Genomic DNA, 21159 nt, shown 5'->3' on the forward strand with positions numbered 1-21159 from the left:
GCCAGGGCCTCTCTTTCTATTACGGAGTACTGGCGTTCTCGGGGAAACAGCTTACGGCTGATAAAGACCACCGGATGCTCTTCTCCATCGACCTCCTGGGAGAGTACGGCGCCCAGCCCAGTGGCGGAGGCGTCTGTCTGTAGACAAAAAGGTTTATCGAAGTCTGGGCTAAGCAAAACGGGCTCGCTACACAGGACTTCTTTAAGTTGTTGAAAGGCCGAGTCACACTCTGTGTCCCACCTCACTCTCTGAGGTTTGTCCTTTGTGAGCAGAGAGGTGAGCGGCGCCGCTATGCTAGCAAATTGGGGAACAAATCGGCGGTAATACCCCGCCAGTCCCAGAAATTGTCGGACCTTCCTTTTCGTGGTCGGTGTGGGGTAACTTCGTATGGCCTCTACCTTCCCCACCAGGGGCCGGACTAGCCCACGCCCCAAACGATACCCCAGATAGGTGGTCTCTTGCGTGCCGATTTTACACTTTTTGGGGTTGGCCATGAGACCCGCGTCGCGGAGCGTCCGTAACACGGCCGCCACTTGGTTTATGTGGTCCTCCCAGTCGCGACCATAGATGACCACGTCATCCAGGTAAGCTGCGGCATATTCCAGATGAGGGGCGAGCAGGCGATCCATCATCCGCTGAAAGGTGGCGGGTGCCCCATGGAGGCCGAATGGCATGCGCACGAAGTGGAAGAGCCCGGACGGGGTGGTGAACGCTGTCTTCTCCTGGGACTCCCGATCCAGCGGGATCTGCCAATAGCCCTTGGTCAAGTCGAGGGTTGTTATGAACTTGGCTTTTCCCAGGCGCTCCAGCAGTTCATCCGTCCGGGGCATCGGATAGGCGTCAAACTTCGATATCGCGTTCACCTTTCGAAAGTCGATGCAAAACCTAATGCTTCCATCTGGCTTAGGGACCAACACGACTGGGCTCCTCCACTCACTTCTGGATCACTCGATCACTCCCAGCTCCAACATGGTGCGAGCCTCTTGTTCCATGACGTCGCGCATCCGTCGGGGAAGCGGTCGGTTTCCCTCGCGAACAACCTGTCCGGGCGGGGTTCGGATGGTGTGCGTTATCACCGAGGTTCGGCCCGAACGCGAAGTAAAGGTCCTGGTGAACGTTTCGATGAGCACCTGGGCTACCCGCCGTTGGTCCTTAGACAGGGTATCCGCGAGCTGGGGTATCTCCTCCTCCTTGGCGTCAGGGACCCGGGGACCTAACACGGGCTCCGACAGGTAGGGCGCGACCAACATGCCTTCTCGCCCTCACCAAGGTTTGAGGAGGTTCACGTGGTAGATTTCGTTTTTCCTTCGCCGGTCTGGCTGATGAATTTCATAGGTAACCAGGCCCACTCGTCGGGAGACCTCATACGGCCCCTGCCAGCGGGCCAGCAATTTTGACTCCTCTGAGGGGAGTAACAGCAACACCCGATCCCCGGGTTCAAACACTCTTTCCTGGGCCCCCCGGTTATACGCTCGCTCCTGCGCCTCCTGGGCCGCCTGTATGTTTTCTTGAGCCAAGGCCCCCACCTGCATGAGTCTCTCCTGAAGCCGGAGTACGTACTGCAGAAGCCCAACCGAGGAGGAGGGGGTCCGTTCCCAGGTCTCTCTGACCAGATCGAGGACGCCCCGAGGTCGTCTGCCGTACAGGAGCTCGAAGGGGGAAAATCGAGTGGAGGCCTGTGGCACCTCCCGCACCGCCATCAAGAGCAAGGGGATGAGCTGGTCCCAGTGCTTCATGTCCGGTGGCGGAAATCTTCTCAGCATCCCCTTCAGGGTGCGGTTGAACCGCTCTACCAGCCCGTCGGTTTGGGGGTGGTAGACGGAGGTCTGTAGTTTGTGAATACCCAGGAGGTCGCAGACCTGACGCAGCAACCGGGAGGTAAAGTTCGTTCCTTGGTCGGTCAGTAGTTCCCGAGGTAGCCCCACCCAGGCAAAAATCCTCACCAACTCATTTGCGATCGTGCGGGCACGGGTGTTTCGAAGGGGGACGGCCTCAGGGAACCGGGTTGCATAGTCCATGATCGTTAAAATATATCGAAATCCCGCCGCGCTCCGCGGAAAGGGCCCCACTATGTCCAAGGCGATCCTTTCGAAGGGGGTCCCTACCACGGGCAAAGGGACGAGGGGAGCCTTCGGCACCCCGGGGGCTGCGGCGAGCTGGCAGGCTGGACATGACTGGCAATAGTCTTTGACCTCTTTGTACACCCCGGGCCAGAAGAAGCGGGCCAAGACTCGGGCCAGGGTCTTCTCATGCCCGAGGTGCCCGGCGGCCGGAAGGTCGTGCGCCAACCTCAGCACGGTTCGTCGATGGACCCGGGGTACCAACAACTGGGCCTCTTCTTCCTGCGTCTGCGGGTTCCGCCCGACCCGATAGAGCCGGTCGGCTCGTAGCTCAAACCGGGGCCAGTGAGCCGCCCTCTGTGGATCCACCACCGTCCCATCCACACAAGCAAGCTGGACGTAGGCCTCCCGCAGGGTGGGATCCTCCCGCTGGTCACGGGGAAAGTCTGCCGAGTCCAGTGTAATCGGCACGTCCTCCATGTCTGAGCGCCCTGGGTCGGCCGGGCCAGATGCGTCGTGCTTGGTGGGGCCTTCCCGGTCGAGCGACCCCGGCGGTTGGTCTGCCTGGAGTTCCTCCCCTAGGAGTTCCACATGGGGCTCGGTTGGCGCTGGTGAGTCTGTAATGAGAGCTGTAAGACCTGGCCAGTCGCGACCCAGCACCATAGGGTATGGTAGGTGCGGCACCACGCCCACTCGCATCATTCGGGTGACTCCCCGCACACTCAAGGGGAGCCGGACCTGAGGATAGGTCTTCACATCCCCATGGACGCACCGCAGCTGCATCTCCCCCTCGGGCGCCGCGGTGTCAGGCAGTACGTCGGGGCGGATAAGCGTCTGGCTGCATCCTGAGTCAAGGAGGGCAAACACCGCGGGGTCCCCCGCGAGTCCCCGCGTGGTCAGGGTTGGGGAGCTAGCCGGTGGAGTCGGGGCGGCCCCCATACCAGCCTGGTCCTGCTCCGCCACCTCCTGAAGAGCCTGGCGGTACTGGGCATCCAGCTGCTGTACCAGCCTCTGCTGTTGTCGGAGCTGCGCCGCCAATCGTTGGGCTCGCAGCTTCACTGGCGGCGGTCGCCCCTTAGTCAGTCCTTCAGGCATTGCCTCTCCCTCCATGGCCCTCCCGCCCGAGCTCGCCGAGAGGAGAGGAGGGAACCCCCACAAACTTCTCTCTTTTTGCGTGAGGGGTTTTTTTGTTTTTTTTGTTTTTTGTTTTTTTTTTGGATTAGGGTCCACTGAGGCACCCGCGGAGCCCTTACGTCAGGGCCGGGATCGCGTAGCTTCAAGCACCCACATTCTCCACCATCTGTGAGGGGGTCACTCACCACCGTAGCGGGGGTCCGTCATCTGTCCCCGGAATCAGTCCATTCCGCCCGCACAGGCCTCCGCTCACGTGGCGTTTCCCCTCTGGAATCTTCTAGTCGCGTTGCTCTCTTCGCCACACTGCCCTCCGGCAGTGCCCAAGTCACTCGCTCTGAGCCCCCCTTCCGGGGGATTGGTGTCTCTCCAGCAGGCCTGTCCGCAGGCCTAGCAGGCTGGCCGGCTGGCTGTCCGAGCACCCTGGCCCAGCCTAACTCTCTAGCCCTGCCCTAGCTCCAGAGAGCGTCCTGCTCCCTCAGCAGCCAGGCTCACAGCCCTGCCGCAGGCCTAGCAGGCTGGCTGGTTGGCTGTCCACACATCCTGGCCCAGCCTAACTCTCTAGCCCTGCCCTAGCCCCAGAGAGCGTCCTGCTCCCTCGGCAGCCAGGCTCACACTGCCTTGGCTGAAGCAGCCCTGCCCTTTTATAGCCCCCAGCTGGGCCTTAATTGGCCAATGCCGCCCAGCTGGGCTGAACTCCCCGGGCCTGCTCCAGGCTGGGGTTTGGCTCTTAAGGGGCCAGTACAGGGCAGCTGCCCTGTTACAGCCAGGCATTGGAGCAGCCCCGGACAGCTGCCATCTGACAGGTGCACCACGATGGGGTGCACATACAAGAGGCCCTGAAGGAGATGTTCTCCCAGGCCCCACACTAGGTCACTTCTGTCTCACATCCACATCTTCTTCTCATCCTCAGCCCTTCCCTCCCCCACTTCCCTCACCTCCCAATAACCACAACCGTTTTTTGTTTAACCAAGAATAAACTGTATTTTATTTACATAGGGACGAAGGGTAAATAGGAGTAATGGTAGTTCGGAATAGGAAGCCTAGTCCGAACTACCTAGTTCGTGCCGCGTGTAGCCGCAGGCATGGAGTCCAAACTAGCGGACATTTAAAAATGGCGGCACCCGGCAACATGCAAATGAAGCCCGGGAAATTCAAATTCCGGGCTTCTTTTGCAAGTTCGTATGACTACATTAACCACCCTAGTTCGAACTAGGGTGGTAATGTAGACATACCCACTGTGGCTTGGGCCCAATTGGTCCCCAGTGTGTGTGTTCACGTTAGAACTAGCTCAAAATCCTTGGGAGTGAAGTGATCCTCCGTGGATTGTAACCCTTGGGAGACATCACTGTGAATGAAGACCTTGTCTGTGTCCTGGCCACTTGGCATGCTGTGTCCATCTGCCTGCACTATGGACACTCCCTCCCCAAGGTAGAGCACATGGCTTCGACTCTTGTCACTGTCCATGAGCATACACTGTTGATGCTGTAGTCATGTTTACATGCACATCCCCACATTGAATGGGAGCAAGTGTAGAAGACGAGATCTGGGTTCTCGGACTACTGTCAATTGATTTCCTCGGAGACAGAGCCAGGGCTACTGGGGAGTGTTCTGTCCCTGCAGCAAGACTCAGTGGGCCAGAGGCCCAGGCTGCCTGCTTCCCTGCTTGCCCTTCCCCCAGCCTGTGTCACATGGGCAGGCATGGCTGCATGCTGTCTGTATGCTGCACCCTTTGGGAGGTGTGGGATCTGGCCTGCGCCCTTGGGGCTTGACTGCTTCTAACTGGCATCCCCTCTCCCTCCCCCAGGTAGGACATGTGTGAGCAGCAGAGTCCCAGGTGTGCTCTGGAGCTGCCTGCTGCGTTCATATGCCACGCAGTCAGGCTGCACGAGGTTTCACGTTCTGCATACTGCTGCACAGCATGCAGCTCGAACTGCCTAAGTGACACTCCCCCTCTCCGGGCGGGCACCTGCCTCGCCCTCCCTTGTGAGTGACAACCGCTACACTCACCGAAGGATCCGTCACTGGCCTCGGATGAGGCCCGGGAGACGTCCCGGCTGCTGGGCACTGGCTCAAGGTGAAGGGTGATGAGGCAGTCCTCTCTGTCATCCTCAGAGCCGGTGGTCAGGTCACCCTACTCCTCCAGGTCAGGCAGCCTGACCACTGGGGTGCGCAGTGTCAACCACTGGCGACGGCCCTTGGACCGCTAGCTCTCCCAGGATAGCGTGCAGCCACTCATAATGGGGGCAGGTGTCAGCTCCTGCCCCCTCGCCCTCAGTGGCCCTCATGTAGCCCAGATGCAGCTCCTTAACCTTGGCCCGGACTTGTTCAAGGGTCTGGGCCTGATGTCCCTTCTCGGCCAGCACCTGGGCCATGCGGCCGAAGATGTCCACATTTCAGCGATGGGACTGGGGGTCGTGGAGGACTTCTTCCTGCCCCCACAGGTCCAGGAAGGCCTCGACCTCTGCCCCCGACCAGCATGGGGCGTGCCGCTTGCTGCCCCTCCATGGCTGCTGGGAGCCTTGTGGTGGCTGCTGGGATGGGGGTACAGGCTCACGGGGTGGCTCTGGGGCAGACATCTGGGGCTCCTGGGAGGTACAGCAGGCAGAGCTGTGTAGTGGAGCTGCTGGCTGTGCTTCTGCTGCCACGTGGCGCCTGCAGGGTGCATGTGCCTTTAAGGGGGAGGGTCCAGCAAGCAGGAAGTAGCAAGCTGTGACTGCGGGTATGCAGCATCCAAGCAGCCATCTGCGTTTTTTCCTGGGAGGCCAGTTGTTGCGCAAAAACTCTTGCTGCCCATCCACACTGCAAGAGCGCTTGCGCAAGAAGGCTTCTTCCTCGTCTAGAGCGTCAGAGCTCTTGCGCAAGAAACCCTCAGTTCTGACACCTTACTGTAAATTTACTTGCGCAAGAATGTGCATGCAGTGTGGACGCTCCGCAAGTTTTTGCGCAAGAACAGCCTTTCTTGCGCAAGAAGCCTGAAGTGTAGGTGTAGTCCAGGTGTCTTGAAGAGATCAAAACCAAGCAGTTTTGTAAGAAAAAGATAAAGGCCACAATGGCACAGCCCTGTGCATGTATGGAGTTCGTTTTGACTTCAGTAAGCCTGGCTCTGTGGGGGGATCGGGATCTGCCTGTACAGATTTCATAACAAAAAGCAGGACCTAAACATTCAGAAGCTAAGCTGAGTACCCAGTTTGCTCAATAGTCCAGCCTATTGAAAGTGTCAAAGATAGGAATCACTCTTCACTGTGAAAACACCGTTGTAGAGCACAATCAAAAACTGTATTTACAATTGGAATTTCTTTACTTTCTGATGACAATTTTCTTGTTGCAATGTGACATTATCTGGGAGCCTGTCATCACACTGCTAATTAAACTCCCCATCCCTCAAACAACTCCTCCCTCCTGCTTTAAGAATAATAAAGCATCATTATTTTAAAATGTAGTTTAAAAGTTAAAAAAAATACTTTTCTTTTTCTCCGTGCTGCTTCTATAACATCAGTTTAGGAGTCAGAAGCAAGTCACTATATTATTTTTACTGCAAGGCCTAGAAGGATGTCAGAGCACCACCTGGAGTATTTGAAGCCTAACAGAGTTTTTAAAGGTTGTTTTCAACATGCCCAAGTTTACAAGATCCATATGCTTCACAGTTTGCCTACTTTGTCAAGGGTATTGGAACTAGGGGTGTTGATGGAAAAGTAACACCCCATACCTTGCAATAGCAATAACCAAATTCATGGTCTCCACTTTCAGCACTCCCGCTACAGGTTGGACCTCCTTGGTCCAGCACCCTTGGGACCTGACCCATCGTGAATGTGGGAATTTGTTGGATCAGGGGGGTGGCCTCCCAAGCCACTGCCCCTCCCTCCTCCAGCTGGTTCCGCTCCAGCCCTGCTGCTACAGGGCTTGGGTTTGGCTCCAGCATGCTGCTGCCAGTTGGTTGGGGCTCTCCAGGGACGGAGCTCCCCAGCCACCATGGCTCAGCTTCTGTCCCGCCTGGCTGGGGCTTCCCGGGGATGGGGCTCTGCAGCTGCCCTGCTGGGTTGGGACTTCACGGCTGCCCTGCTGCTGCCACAGCCATCCAAGGGCTCTATAGGAACAGGGCTCCACAGTGGCCCCACTGTTGCCATGCTGGGTGAGGGGTCTGCGGTTGCCTCACTGTGCCGCACCTGTCTGGGGCTCCCCGGGATGGGGCTTGCCAGTCCTGCTGCTGTGCCGCTTGGGGATGGGGCTCCACAATTGCCATACTATTGCCGTTCTGGACTGGGGCTCTGCGGCTGACCCGCTGCTGCTGTGCCCCACATGGGCTCTCCAGGGACAGGGCTCACCGTGCCCTGCTGGGAGGTGCCTGCCAGACCAGAGAGTCCTAGATTTAGGAAATTCAAACTGTATACAAATTCTTCAGGCATCCCTGTGCTTTCCGTAAGTTTTTTTTTTTTTTTTAATTCATGACTTTTCTATAACAAACATAGTAGGTGAAAAAAACTACTCCTGTTTTTTTTTTCCCTCGCACATGCCTTTCTTTTAAAAATGTGACTGTGATTTCTCCCCTTCCTTCACATGGATTTAATTAAACGTGAACACAAAAACCATGCGAAGTTTGGCATTAATCAAATTAAATGTATATGGCTTCAGACAGAAGACGTCTTTATCCAAAAAGCAGTGCTGCATAGATTATCTAAAACTGATGCAGATTGCTCAGCTTTTTAGTGGGTTGAACCTACCCACTAAGAAGTAAGTGTCTGTGGCGACAGCCCAGACAACCAGTTATGGGGTAAGGAAATCTAGGCCCTCCCACTTCATGTCCTCGTGAGCACCATAAGCCAGACATCTGCTTCCTGAGGTCTAACGAATACTTTCCCCTGGGTCTCTTCAAACCATTCTGCCCCACCTCTTGCAGTGCATTGTGGCTTGTGATTGTCCTGACAATCTGGCCAACAGATTTCAGCGGGCTAGGGAGTCTTGGCTCTGTACAGCAGATGTCCCCCTGGGAATGCCCTCCTAGGTAGTCCTGCAGTGACTGTGAGCACAACTCTGCAGCTCTTAACCCACCACCCTGCTGTGCTGAAGAAATTCCCTTTAAGTCCCTCCCTCCAAACATGTCCATCCTGTTTTATTGGAGTGGGGCTTCCTGGATCCACAGTTGTTACTGAACCCTTAGGGAATTCATCCCGTCACAGAGCCTAACACCCAATACATGGAAGAGAAAAATGTCCAAGGAGCAAGAGTGGTAGCTCTATTGAATCTGATGGCACTAGAATAGTTTTCACCAGGTGAAGGTCTTCTCCTATCTAAATGCACATACATGGTCACCTTGAACAACATGTTTAAACTCATCCCTTTATTAGTCCAAACTATTAAAACTAGGGCTGTAAGGCCAAAAGGAAAGTACAGTCATGTCCTGCTGGTTCCTCACTGTTGCTTCCTGAACCCTATGACTATGAGGAAGCATCAGGAGATAGCTGCCAAGCACTGTGGGTTTTTATCTGTCTTTTTCTCCTTCTGGCATTGTCATTTTTCTATGTTGGGGTTATTGTTATAATTCTACAGGGTTCTTTTTAACTAAGTTTGTGAGGCAACTATTTGTGTGTACTTGGGAGTTTTTCTTTTCAAAGCAAAAAAAGTGAGCTCAGACTCTGTTAAACTACAGTTATTTTCAGTATATAACAAATGTATGTAACATAATGATATGAAAAATAAACTGACTGAGACTTGCTGATGTTTTTATGCCACTTCTGCAATGTCTGAAGGTGTAGTTGCACGTATGTATCTATGTAATAAAGTTGTAATAGTAGTCAGAGCCATATTCAAGAATCTGAATGCATGAAAACATACAAAAGGAAATGTTTAAAAATAAAGTAAGATGTTCACCATTACTATAAACTAGTGATCATTTCCAGTGTGAGAAAATGTGAAGACCTTCTTTAAGCCTCTCAGGTCTTTTTTTTTTTCTTTCCAACACTGTAGTTAGGTGTGTTTTATGCTGGAGGCTGTAATTATGTGGAGAATAAACTGATGACTGTATACTGATATGAAGGAAGCATAGAACAAGGAGCCAGAAATTCTGAAGAGTACCATAAGGACACCCGTTGTGTCTGACCCCAGGGAAAAGTGGAGCATGTGTGAAAAGATCTTTGTATGATATTTCTTCAGTACTTATGGGGCACGGGCTAGCTTCAGTTAAGCGTGGGGGAGGGGTGAAGGGGCAATCATTTCTGATGGGGGGACCACTCCAAAATTTTGGTAAGTGGTCAAGAGTTGCACTTTTCTAAGGGATGCGGGGTCTGGGACAGAGGTTAGGTGCAGAAGGGAGTTCAGGGTGCAGGAGAGGGTGTGGGTTCTGAGAGGGAGTTTGGGTGAAGGAGTGGATTCATAGACTCATAGACTTTAAGGTCAGAAGGGACCATTATGATCATCTAGTCTGACCCCCTGCACAGTGCAGGCCACAAAATCTCACCCACCCCTCCTAAAATAATCCTCTCACCTATATCTCAGATATTGAAGCCTTCAAATACTTTGAAGACCCCAAGATGCAGAGAATCCTCTAGCTGTGATCTGTACCCCATGCTACAGAGGAAGGCGAAAAACCTCCAGGGCCTCTGCCAATCTACCCTGGAGGAAAATTCCTTCCCGACCCCAAATATGGCGATCAGCTAAACCCTGAGCATGTGGGCAAGACTCATCAGCCAGACACCCAGAAAGTTCTCTATAGTAACTCCTATCATCCCTCCATTGACCTTTTTCCCACTGATAATGAATAGTCAATTAGTTACCAAGATCCTGTTATCTCATCAAAACAACCCCTTCATAAACCCATCTAGTTTAATCTTAAAACCAGATAGATCTTTTGCCCCCACTACTTCCCTTGGAAGGCCGTTCCAGAACTTCACTCCTCTAATGGTTAGAAACCTTCATCTAATCTCAAGTCTAAACTTCCTACTAGCCAGCTTATATCCATTTGTTCTTGTGTCCACATTGGTATTAAACTTAAATAATTCCTCTCCCTCCCTGGTATTTATCCCTCTAATATATTTAAAAAGTGCAATCATGTCCCCCCTCAGCCTTCTTTTAGTTAAAGTAAACAAGCCAAGCTCCTTTAGTCTCCTTTCATAAGACAGGTTTTCCATTCCTCGGATCATCCTAGTGGCCCTTCTTTGTACCTGTTCCAGTTTGAATTCATCCTTCTTAAACATGGGAGACCAGAACTGCACACAGTATTCCAAATGGGGTCTCACCAATGCCTTGTATAATGGCACTAACACCTCCTTATCCCTACTGGAAATACCTCACCTAATACATCCCAAGATCGTATTAGCCTTTTTCACGGCCATGTCACAATGGCGGCTCATAGTCATTCTATAATCAACCAGGACTCCGAGGTCCTTCTCCTCCTCCGTTACTTCCAACTGATGTATCCCCAGCTTATAACTAAAATTCTTGTTATTAATCCCTAAATGCATAACCTTACACTTCTCACTATTAAATTTCATCCTATTGCTATCACTCCAATTTACAAGATCATCCTGATCTTCCTGTATGATATCCCGATCCTTTTCTGAATTGGCAATAGCTCCCAACTTTGTGTCATCTGCAAATTTTATTAGGACACTTCCACTTTTGGTGCCAAGATCAGCAATAAAAAGATTAAATAAAATTGGCCCCAAAACTGATCCCTGAGGAACTCCGCTAGTAACCTTCCTCCATCCTGACAGTTCACCTTTCAGTATGACCCGCTGTAGTCTCCCCTTTAACCAGTTGCTTATCCACCTCTCAACTTTCATATTAATCCCTATCTTTTCCAATTTAACCAATAATTCCCCATGTGGTACTGTATCAAATGCCTTACTAAAGTCGAGGTAGATTAGATCCACTGCATTTCCTTTATCTAAAAAATCTGTTACTTTCTCAAAAAAGGAGATCAGGTTGGTTTGGCACGATCTACCTTTTGTAAAACCATGTTGTAATTTGTCCCAATTGCCATTAGCCTCAATGTCTCTAACTACTTTTTCCTTCAAAATTTTTTCCAGGATCTTACATACTACAGATGTCAAACTAACAGGCCTATAGTTACCCGGGTCGCTTTTTTTCCCTTTTTTAAAAATCGGAACTATATTAGCAATTCTCCAGTCAAATGGTACAACCCATGAGTTTAGAGATTTATTAAAAATGTTTGCTAATGGACTTGCAAGTTCATGTGCCAGTTCCTTTAATGTTCTTGGATGAAGACCATCTGGGCCCCCCGATTTACTCCCATTAAGCCAGGGGTGTCCAAACTTTTTTCAAAAAGGGCCAGATTTGATGAAGTGAACATGCGTGAGGGCCAACCATTTTGCCTGACATTCTTTGAACCATTAAAATTAAATGCAAATTAACTATTTTATGCAAAGTTTATTGCAAACGACATACTTTTCATTTCGTCACATGGATGACAAATCTAAACAGGTGTTAAATCACTCTGCCTTTCATATCTGAAGGCCAGATGAAAAAAAAATCCAGAAAGCTGAAATATATGTCAGGAACATTGTAAAGTACATTACATATTATTGGTAATAAAGGTTGTCTGTCAACTTTTAAGTTAAAAAAATATGAACAGGAACATAACACCAAGTATACATGTTGTGTCCAAATATATTTATAACTGATTTAGACCAACTGACATTAACTGAGATTTTACAATGTATTCATCTCAATACATATGGATTCGTTGGGGCCATAAAAGATAGATATTGCCAAATTACCTGTGGGGCCATATTAAACCGGAACACGGGCCGCAATAGGCCCGCGGGCCGGACTTTGGACATGCCTGCATTAAGCTGTTCAAGTTTGGCTTTCACCTCGGATATGGTAATATCTACCTCCTTATCCTCAGTCCCATTTGTTAACTTACCATTATCCCTAAGCTCTTCATTAGCCTCATTAAAGACTGAAGCAAAGTATTTGTTCAAATATTGGACCATTCCTAGATTATCCTTAACCTCCACTCCATCCTTAGTAATTAGTGGTCCTACTTTTTTTGTTTGTTTGTTTTTTTCCTATTTATATGGCTATAAAACCTTTTACTATTGGTTTTAATTCCCTTTGCAAGGTCCAACTCTACCTGACTTTTAGCCTTTCTCACTTTATCCCTACTTGCTCTAACCTCAATAAGGTAGCTTTCTTTACTGATCCCTCCCATTTTCCACTCCTTATATGCTTTCTGCTTTTTCTTAATCACCTCTCTGAGATGCTTGCTCATCCAGCTTGGTCTAACACACCTGCCTATACATTTTTTCCCTTTTCTAGGGATACAGGTTTCTGTCAGCTTCTGCAACTTTAACTTAAAATAATTCCAGGCCTCCTCCACTTTAAGATTCATAATTTCTTTAGTCCAATCAACTTCCCTAACGAATTTCCTTAATTTACTAAAGTTAGCCCTTTTGAAATCAAAAACCCTAGTCTCAGATTTATTTTTGTTTATCCTTCCATTTAATTTAAACTGAATTAGCTCATGATCACTCGAGCCAAGGTTGTCTCCTACAACCATTTCATCTATGAGGTCCTCACTACTCACCAAAACCAAATCTAAAATAGCATGTGTCCTGAGGCAGGAGTTGGGGGGCAGGGTCCAGGAGAGGCATGGGTAGAGGAGAGGATTCTGGCTTGGGGGAGCATAGGACAGGGTACAGGGTCTGGGAGGAAGTTGGGTGTGAGAAGAGCGGGGATGCTAGAGGCAGGTTTTGGCTGGTTCTTACCTAAGCATCTCCTAGCCAGCAGCACTCTCAAGCAAGCTTTGCTGCCTGGCAACAGCCCTCGGTTGACTGTTCCAGTGGAAGCTAAGAAATTGTGCTGCACTGCCCCCATTGGCAGGTTTCCACTACAGAGAGCAGCTAATTGCTTTGAACAGTGTTGCTCTCTGTTGCAGGGGCAGAGCCGGCCATATTAAAAGGCTTGGCAGGCCAAATCCAGCCCAGGGACTGTATCTTGCCCGCCCCTGGTCTAGTTGGTTATATATAGTATGGCCCTTTAAGGGGCCAAGGAGCTGGAGGGAGGAGAGCCCAGCTGAGGGCTATAAGAACAGCTGCTGGGAGGTGAGAGAGCTACCTGCCTGCTGCTCTGGAGGAGAGAGCAGTTAAGACCTGATGGTTAGGGAAGAAGGAGGCTCACTGAAGGAGGGCAGGACTGAGGAGGCTCAGGCAGTAGGAACCCAGGCTACCTGGCCTGAGGCCCAGTGTTGCATAGGAGGCAGTCATGAAGGGCCAGGGTGAGCATAGGAGGAAGCCCTAATGGGCCGGGCTGCATAGGAGGCAGCTGTGGTAGGCTGGGGGAGGCTGAGCCAGGGAAGTCTTAGGCCATAAGTCCGGGAGGCAACCGGGTAGGCAGAGGTGCACCTGTGGCCAGGGAGTAGGGGCCTAGAGGGGCTTGGCAGGGGACCTGAGGCCAGGATGGCGCAAGAGGAGCTAGTAGTCCCCAAGAAGAACTGGGGGTCCCTGGGAGTTAGGAGAACCCTGAACACCAACAACACGGACTCTCCCCTGGAAAGGGGGGTGCTGACGAACTATGGAGTGGTCACTGCCAGAGGGCAGTAACCTGAAGAATACCACCACACCCAAAGGGAGAAATGTTGGAGCAGCTGGCTACTTCCTCCCACAGGAGGCCACCCGGGAAGGAAGAGCTGGGCGAAAAGCAAAAGTGAGTGAGCCCTGCTACAATAGGAGATTATAAATAAACACAAAGGGAAAGGTAATTTATGTCATCTGGGTTGGTATCTGTTGGATCTATAGCAACACTTACAATCAGCTGTTGCCATTTTATGTTGTTGGTTTTTTTTAATTATAGTCAGACAGATATAGGATATTAATACTTCTGCAGTGTAACTGTAACCATATCAGTCCCAGGAAGCCCTGTTAATGTTTTCCTTTTTTCCTGAAAGAATGAAGTCCACTTTAGTAACTGGAAATGGGTAATTTGTGATTGTATCATAAGTATTCTTGGTTGAAATAGGAGGTATTTGTGAGGTACAGAAGTAAATTGAGTGAAGATGCAAGAGATTTTTGGATACTCAAAAGGTGTGTTGGTTTTTCTAGAAGGAAAAGTGTGTTTTGCTAGCTCTTCATATCTCTATCACCAGAATCTTTCTGTTTCCATAGATCATGAAATAAGTCAGTGTAGATGCATTAATTAAGCCTTATAGCCAGTGTAGATTTTTTTACTTACTCATGTCTCACAAAAGAGGATCAAATCATGGAAGGAGATATTCTGAAAAATTAATGTCTTTGGATGAATTTTGGATTCTGTCTCCAAAGGTTACATCAGGGATGCATGGACTTCTTGGGTGTGTGTGGTGTCTTGGTTTTATTGTTTCTAATAAATCAGGCCACAAGACAGATGTCTTTTTGAGTCTGCAAGAGAGAAGTTCTTGTTGAGTGCAAAGTGGGAACCTCTTAAGCTTATACACTGGATGCTGCAAAATGCTGGGTATCCACAAGGGCCATTGTCTTCAGTGGGAGATGAGAGTAGGTCAGGACCTCAACGGTTTCAGCCCTTGTTTAGGGATATATTGCCATGAAAAACAAGATAAATCTTGGAGAAGGCTATGAGGGTATGTCTACACTACCACCCTAGTTCGAACTAGGGTGGTAATGTAGGCAACCGGAGTTGCAAATGAAGCCCACGATTTGCATTTCCCGGGCTTCATTTGCATCTCGCCAGGCGCCGCCATTTTTAAATGTCCGCTAGTGCAGACTCCGTGCCGCACGGCTACACGTGGCACGGACTAGGTAGTTCGGATTAGGCTACCGTGAAACTAGGAGTAATGGTAGTTCGGAATAGGAATCCTAGTCCAAACTACTTAGTCCGTGCCGCATGTAGCCGTGCGGCACAGAGTCTGCATTAGCAGACATTTAAAGATGGCGGTGCCCGGTGAGATGCAAATGAAGCCCGGGAAATTCAAATCCTGGGCTTCATTTGCAACTCCGGTTGCCTACATTACCACCCTAGTTCGAACTAGGGTGGTAGTGTAGACATACCCTGAGCTAGTTATAATTAGTTAATAATTATATATAATTAACCATATAATTTTAAAGTACAAGTGCACATATGAGTCTAATGAGCAGGCATAAGTTTAACTGTAGTTTTCCTATGACATGGAGTGGTGTGTTTTGTTTACAGAGGCAGAAAGTGATGACAGTTTTTGTTAATGGTATTAACTCTTTGTTTTGCTTCACTGGCTGTCTCCAATTTCACTCAGATCTCTGCTCGGTGTTTTTGCTCATACTGAATCATATTTTACCTTTAATATGGAGGAACAAATGTAGTGGTAAAGGCCTGAAGAGTTTAGTTCAAATATCATAGCTTTCTGTTCATTCTGTACTTTGTGTAGCCCATCTTCTTTGAGGTTCAATGACTCTCAGCTTCAGCTATGTGCTTGATGTGTCACCTCTAAATTTTATAAATTCTATTTCAAGTGTGGCAGCATATTCATTATTATGCTGTGATTCTGGAAGACCTGCATATTCCACAAAAACAGAAGCCACTGTTGCAGAAACAAGAGGCTAGACTTTATTTTTTTTAATGTTAACATGCTGCTCAACAAAGGAAGTTCTACTCACAGATTTAGAGACCTTAGGCTTATGTTGGACTGAAGCGATGTCAATTTTCACCAGCTGAAGATATGACATTCTCTGACTATCTTTCAGTACTAAGGTGCCAGTATTCAGTTCTCGGGGTCAGTCTGATAAGTGGCATGCTCTCTATCTCAATGTAAGCTGTCACAAAATATACATGTTTACTTGACAAGCCCCATTTGGCGGAGATTGCAACTGATTTGAGACGCTCTTTGCCTTGTAGAGTCTCATCACATGCTAAGGATCATTTGATCTGTTTATTAAGCTGAGTTTGTCTTTTGTTGGAAAATTGAGCCTATGCTGAACATTGGCTTATGAATGTCTCCACGCTGCATCCTCCAGGAATATTATAGGCAACATGCACAAAGAATATGGGGATTGCCCCAAGACTTCCTTTTTCTTACGGACTGCAGAACGCCTCTAATGCCTACTTGGTGACTGTTGGGCCGTATATGGTAATATGCAAGCGCGGGAAAGTGATGTGCAGATTTGGGGATAAATACCCATGGCACAGTTCACTCGAGGAGGTCTTCGCAACACACGTACCACTGTGCATGTGCCTTCCCGTATACTCCAAAGCGCTGCCAGCCTGATCAACTGACCAGCCGCCTCCCCCGACTCTCGGGCATAATCAAGGCCTTCGCAACTGAACCGATATCTTCGAAATGTTCCATGTGCTGTGTAAGTTGGTATGTATGATTTGATTTTCTTTGTTGTATAAGCTTAGTGTTGTTGTTTTTGGTAGTACATAGTTTGTAGTTATTAATTAGTGTAGCTGGATATCTTTAGAATAAAGACTATTCCCCTCACTGTTCCCATCCTTCTATTTCTGACATGTTTAACTAGAAATCTTAGAATAAATACTATAAATTCATCATTGTTATAAATAAATAGCTTTTATTTGCTAAAAGGTCCCTGGTTCTGTCCTCCTCCTCCTCCCCCCCCCCCCCCCCCCCCGGTTATGCATCATCGGACCTGTGATTCTCGTGACAAGTTTCAAGCAAGTTGCAGGAAAAAGGGTAGGGGCGGATAACACTCTAAATAAAAAACATAGTTACCAACTACTTATCTCCTGATTCATACAGATTCTGGAACTTGATAAAAGTTCATTTTCTTCTAAGACATTTGTTTAGATTTGGCTGGCTTTGTTGGTTAAAGAGAAAAAATGGTCGTAAGTAGACAAGAATTTGAATTACAAATACCATATGATAGATAACATCAGCAGACTTTTCTCATTCTGTTTAAGATAGGATAGAAAAGCACTTTCTCCTACAATTTTCCTTATGAAAAAATCAATTATAGTGTTCTTATCTAGATAAATTTTGCGTAAATTTGCACTTTTTATTATCTGTTATGTCAGTTATATGAGGACATGCCATATGGTCCCCTTTGGATGAGCTGAAAACAAAAATAATCCATTTGAAATAGCCATCTGAAATTTTTGTTATGTACTAGATTTTGTATTAAAATGCTACAAGGTTGTTAAACTGATAGAAACATACTATGAACTTATACATAATTATAAAAAGCAAATTTACCTTTTATTGGAGGTAACTTGCAAACGTTTTGATGACTAGTTCAATTCCAGTGGATACTGTTAAAAGCTTACCAATTGTTTTAGGTAATTCTTCAGATAACCAAATGAATTTAGCTTAATTTTTAAAGTATACCAAATATTGCTTGCAATAAGGGTAGAGTAGGTTAGTTTATAAGTTTACATATTTAAGATGCCATTGTACAGCTTGTATTTCATCATTTTAATTCTAGAACAAGAATAGAATGTCCAGCTCCAAATTTACTCTAATCTAAACCAAATAGTGAGATTTCTTTGTTCTAGGCCACAGTTAACAAGAGAATCATTTCCACCCAAATCAGTGCATTGCAGGGTTTTGATCTCATGTTTATATGAAATTTATTTTTTCTGAAGACTCAGGTCTCTAAAACTTCAGCTAAAGTAAATCAGTTTTGATCTATTGTTTTGAGGCATCTTGTACTGTTGAGGGATACAGTGCTTGTCCAACTTAGTATTTTGTTCTTCCATTTCACCCTGAAGCCATGCTGCAGTATTGTGCCAACAGAAAACTAATTCAACAGTGTAAATTAAAATAGGATTCCCATGACCCAAACTGCACAAACATGTTGTATTTATATAATGACTTTGCAGCAATAGCATGTTTCTACTGTTGCCTTTTGAGTCATGAGAGGTAAGGCGTCATATATAGCCAAATTCAATGGCAGGCAGCAGTAAGAAAACAGTGTTTTTTATTTAAAAAAAATGCTATCTTCTGTTTAGATGGAGATATTGCCTAAATATCCTTTTTTTGTTGCAATTACTCTTCTCAAAGACATGAAACCAAAACAAAACCATTTTCAAATATGACAATATTCTAATTACTGTAATAACAGTTTTTCTTTAAACTGCTTCACAAATGTACATCATCCTTGTAAAAGGGTCATGATGATCTTCTAAAATTGGAACAACACAAAGTATATGTTCTTCTGAAGTAAGCATTTATATTCCAGTAAAGAAAGCTATACATTATAATACAACAATTCCCTTGCTATGTGAGAGTAGACTGTCAAAGTAGGAATAAGATCCTCCGGAAAAGGGCGCTTTTTCCGGAGGATCGGGGCCAGCGTAGACGCTCTTTTCCGGCTTTTCTAAAAGCCGGAAAAAAGCGGCGGACATTTTTATTTAAATGCCGCAGGGGATATTTAAATCCCCCACGCATTTCCCTATTGCGATTTCAAAAATTACCATGCCCCTTCCGGAAAAGGGGCCAATGTAGACGAGCCCTAATTGATGCAAAAGAAGCAGAAAACAGGTAAGCAAGCTGATATCAGGGATTTATTTAAAAAAAAAAAAAAGCAGCTTCCAGGTTGTATCATAAGGTCATTAGAGATTCAGCCAAATCTTAAACTTTTTACATCTACAATAACTGATGTTTATAATAATGCTTGTGCATGATCTTGAAGGGCCTTTAGAGCCATTAGAAAATTAAACTATGTTCAGTATAGTTTTAGTATTAAATGTATTTTTAGTGATCTGGGAGTACACCATGCACTGCCTATAGTGATATGTAGTGTCAGAAGATAATCTCCTGTATAGGAAAATGTACCTGTACATACCCAAATGGTCCAAGAAATCTGGCACTCTATAGCACAGTGCTACTATCGGACTGGTGACTACCTGTATTAGGAATGTTAAAATGCATTTAATTAAGTAACCATGTAGCCACTGAAATTTTCCGTGGTTTCACAGTTGTATATGAGGAAGAGGGGGCTTTAAGCTGGTTTCCCGCACATGCTGGCTCCCACCTGCCCTCCTGCATTGCTGCCTCTGATACAGGCTCATTGATTAACTGTGTACATAGTTTACGGGTTAGGGATTTTAAAATGGTTACACTTTCATCTTTTTTCATTGTATTGTATTATAATTCTTTGAAAATTGGTGTTGCATTGGTAAAGAATAACTCTGTTAACCAGAATATTCAATTAACTGGCTCCCTCTATGCCCCACAGCATGTTAGACAAGAGCTTTTACTATAAATGATGATCAAATTCTGCAACTAAAGGCATCTTCCTAGCAACCAAGAAGTGTAATGAACTAAGGGACTTACTGAACCTAAATGAGATAAAAAGCTAGCAGAAGACATTTAATTTTTATAAAGTTTAACTTTTTTCCCTAAATAAATAACTTAAAATTACTATTTAACAGTGAGACATGAGGACGTGAGGCTAATAAAGGGACAGTACAGATGCAATGTGCTTATTTGTCAGAAGATAACTACATGGGATGGAAACTTATTCAGTCATCTATACCTCAGTCTTATACATGCACAGAGCCTGGTTGTAGGCTACACACAGGGGTTTGCCTAAGTAGAATCAATTGCAGATTTGAGGTTTAAGGTTTTATCTGCTTCAAACTTTGAAATAAGCTCACCCTTCTCAGCCCTGCCTGTGCTCTCCCTTCTATGATTTTCTATCTTGATCTTTCCTTTTTCTCATCTTGTGCTTTCCCACCCCAAGCTGGCAAAAGAACATCTACAATAGCCATCAAATTATTTTTGCTTGCATCTGATATAAAATTCATCTGTACAATTAACCAAACCATATTAATTTAGGTGACAGTCTGATACAGATGAAATAACAAATAACATTTTACACATACTTTGCAAAACAAATGCAATCTCACTCATCTCTAATGTACATTTCAAGGTTTGAAATGCATCACAAACCATTTGAGCTCTTCTTTTTGCTAACCACCCTGCATCATGGTCTCATGACTAGAAAAGACACTGGGAACAGTAATTCCAAATCATCTTCTAACTCACCATATAAAAGCCACTCCATCTCTAGGTATCATTTACATACTGAACTACAAATGAGGTTAATACTCCCGTAGGAGTTAGACACCTGAACATGAGTGAGAACAAGAGCCTTTGAGTTTCCCAGATTAAAGTGGCATAAAATGCTAAGGATGAGTATATAGTTGTTTAAATAGGATCAGCTAAAGTGCATAACATATACAGTCAAGCTGGTTAAGTGTCAACATTAATTTGCTATATTTTTATATTCACTAGGACATTCCAATAAGCACAATTATTTTCCAATAACTTCCATCCCCTGTAAATATAACCTCTGAAATGGAAGCTCTCTAGGATTTTATTTTTCAGTACTAAAGAATGTATTTCAATCTTTACATATTACTTCATATTTGTACATATAAACTATGAAATAAAACAGAAGCCAAATTACTTGCTGTATTAAATGAAAACTAAAAACACTTCATTTGGAAATTGCTCATATTCTACTTCAGAGACAGAAAACAACTATATGTTCTGCAAGTTTTTGAATCACCTGATATGAAATCAATATAACTGTAATGAATCCGTGCAAAAAGGTGTGAAACATGGAAAATATTTTCCATTAAGCAAGTATAAAGGGTCCAAGGTCAGCAGAAGGCAACGGTGACCCTCTAGAGTGCCCCACAAGAAAGCAATTGCAGTGCCAGAACTGCCAACAAATTTGCTTGGCACACCTTGGCCTAGCCATAGGCCCAGTGACTGTGTATAAGGCCCAGCCTGGGGCGCAGCCTGGCAAACAGTTTATAAGGCCAAGACTTATAGTCAGGGCAGGGTGGACGAAGAAATGTTTAACACAAATAGTTCAGTTTATAAGGCCCAGCTCTGGGTCAAGGTGGGGTGGACAGACAAATGTCTACGAAAAGTGGTTCAAAAGTTTAAAGCTCCAGCCAGGTCCCTGCTTGTCAGGAGTCTGCTCTCCTCACTGGCAGAGAGCTGACAAGCACAGGGGTTTTGCCCCACTGGGAGAAATCTGCCATCCAAGGGAAGAGGTGGACGGGGGGG

The sequence above is a fragment of the Pelodiscus sinensis genome, chromosome 2, assembly GCF_052426305.1.
Source record: "Pelodiscus sinensis isolate ZL-2025 chromosome 2, ASM5242630v1, whole genome shotgun sequence".
NCBI lineage: Eukaryota > Metazoa > Chordata > Testudines > Trionychidae > Pelodiscus > Pelodiscus sinensis.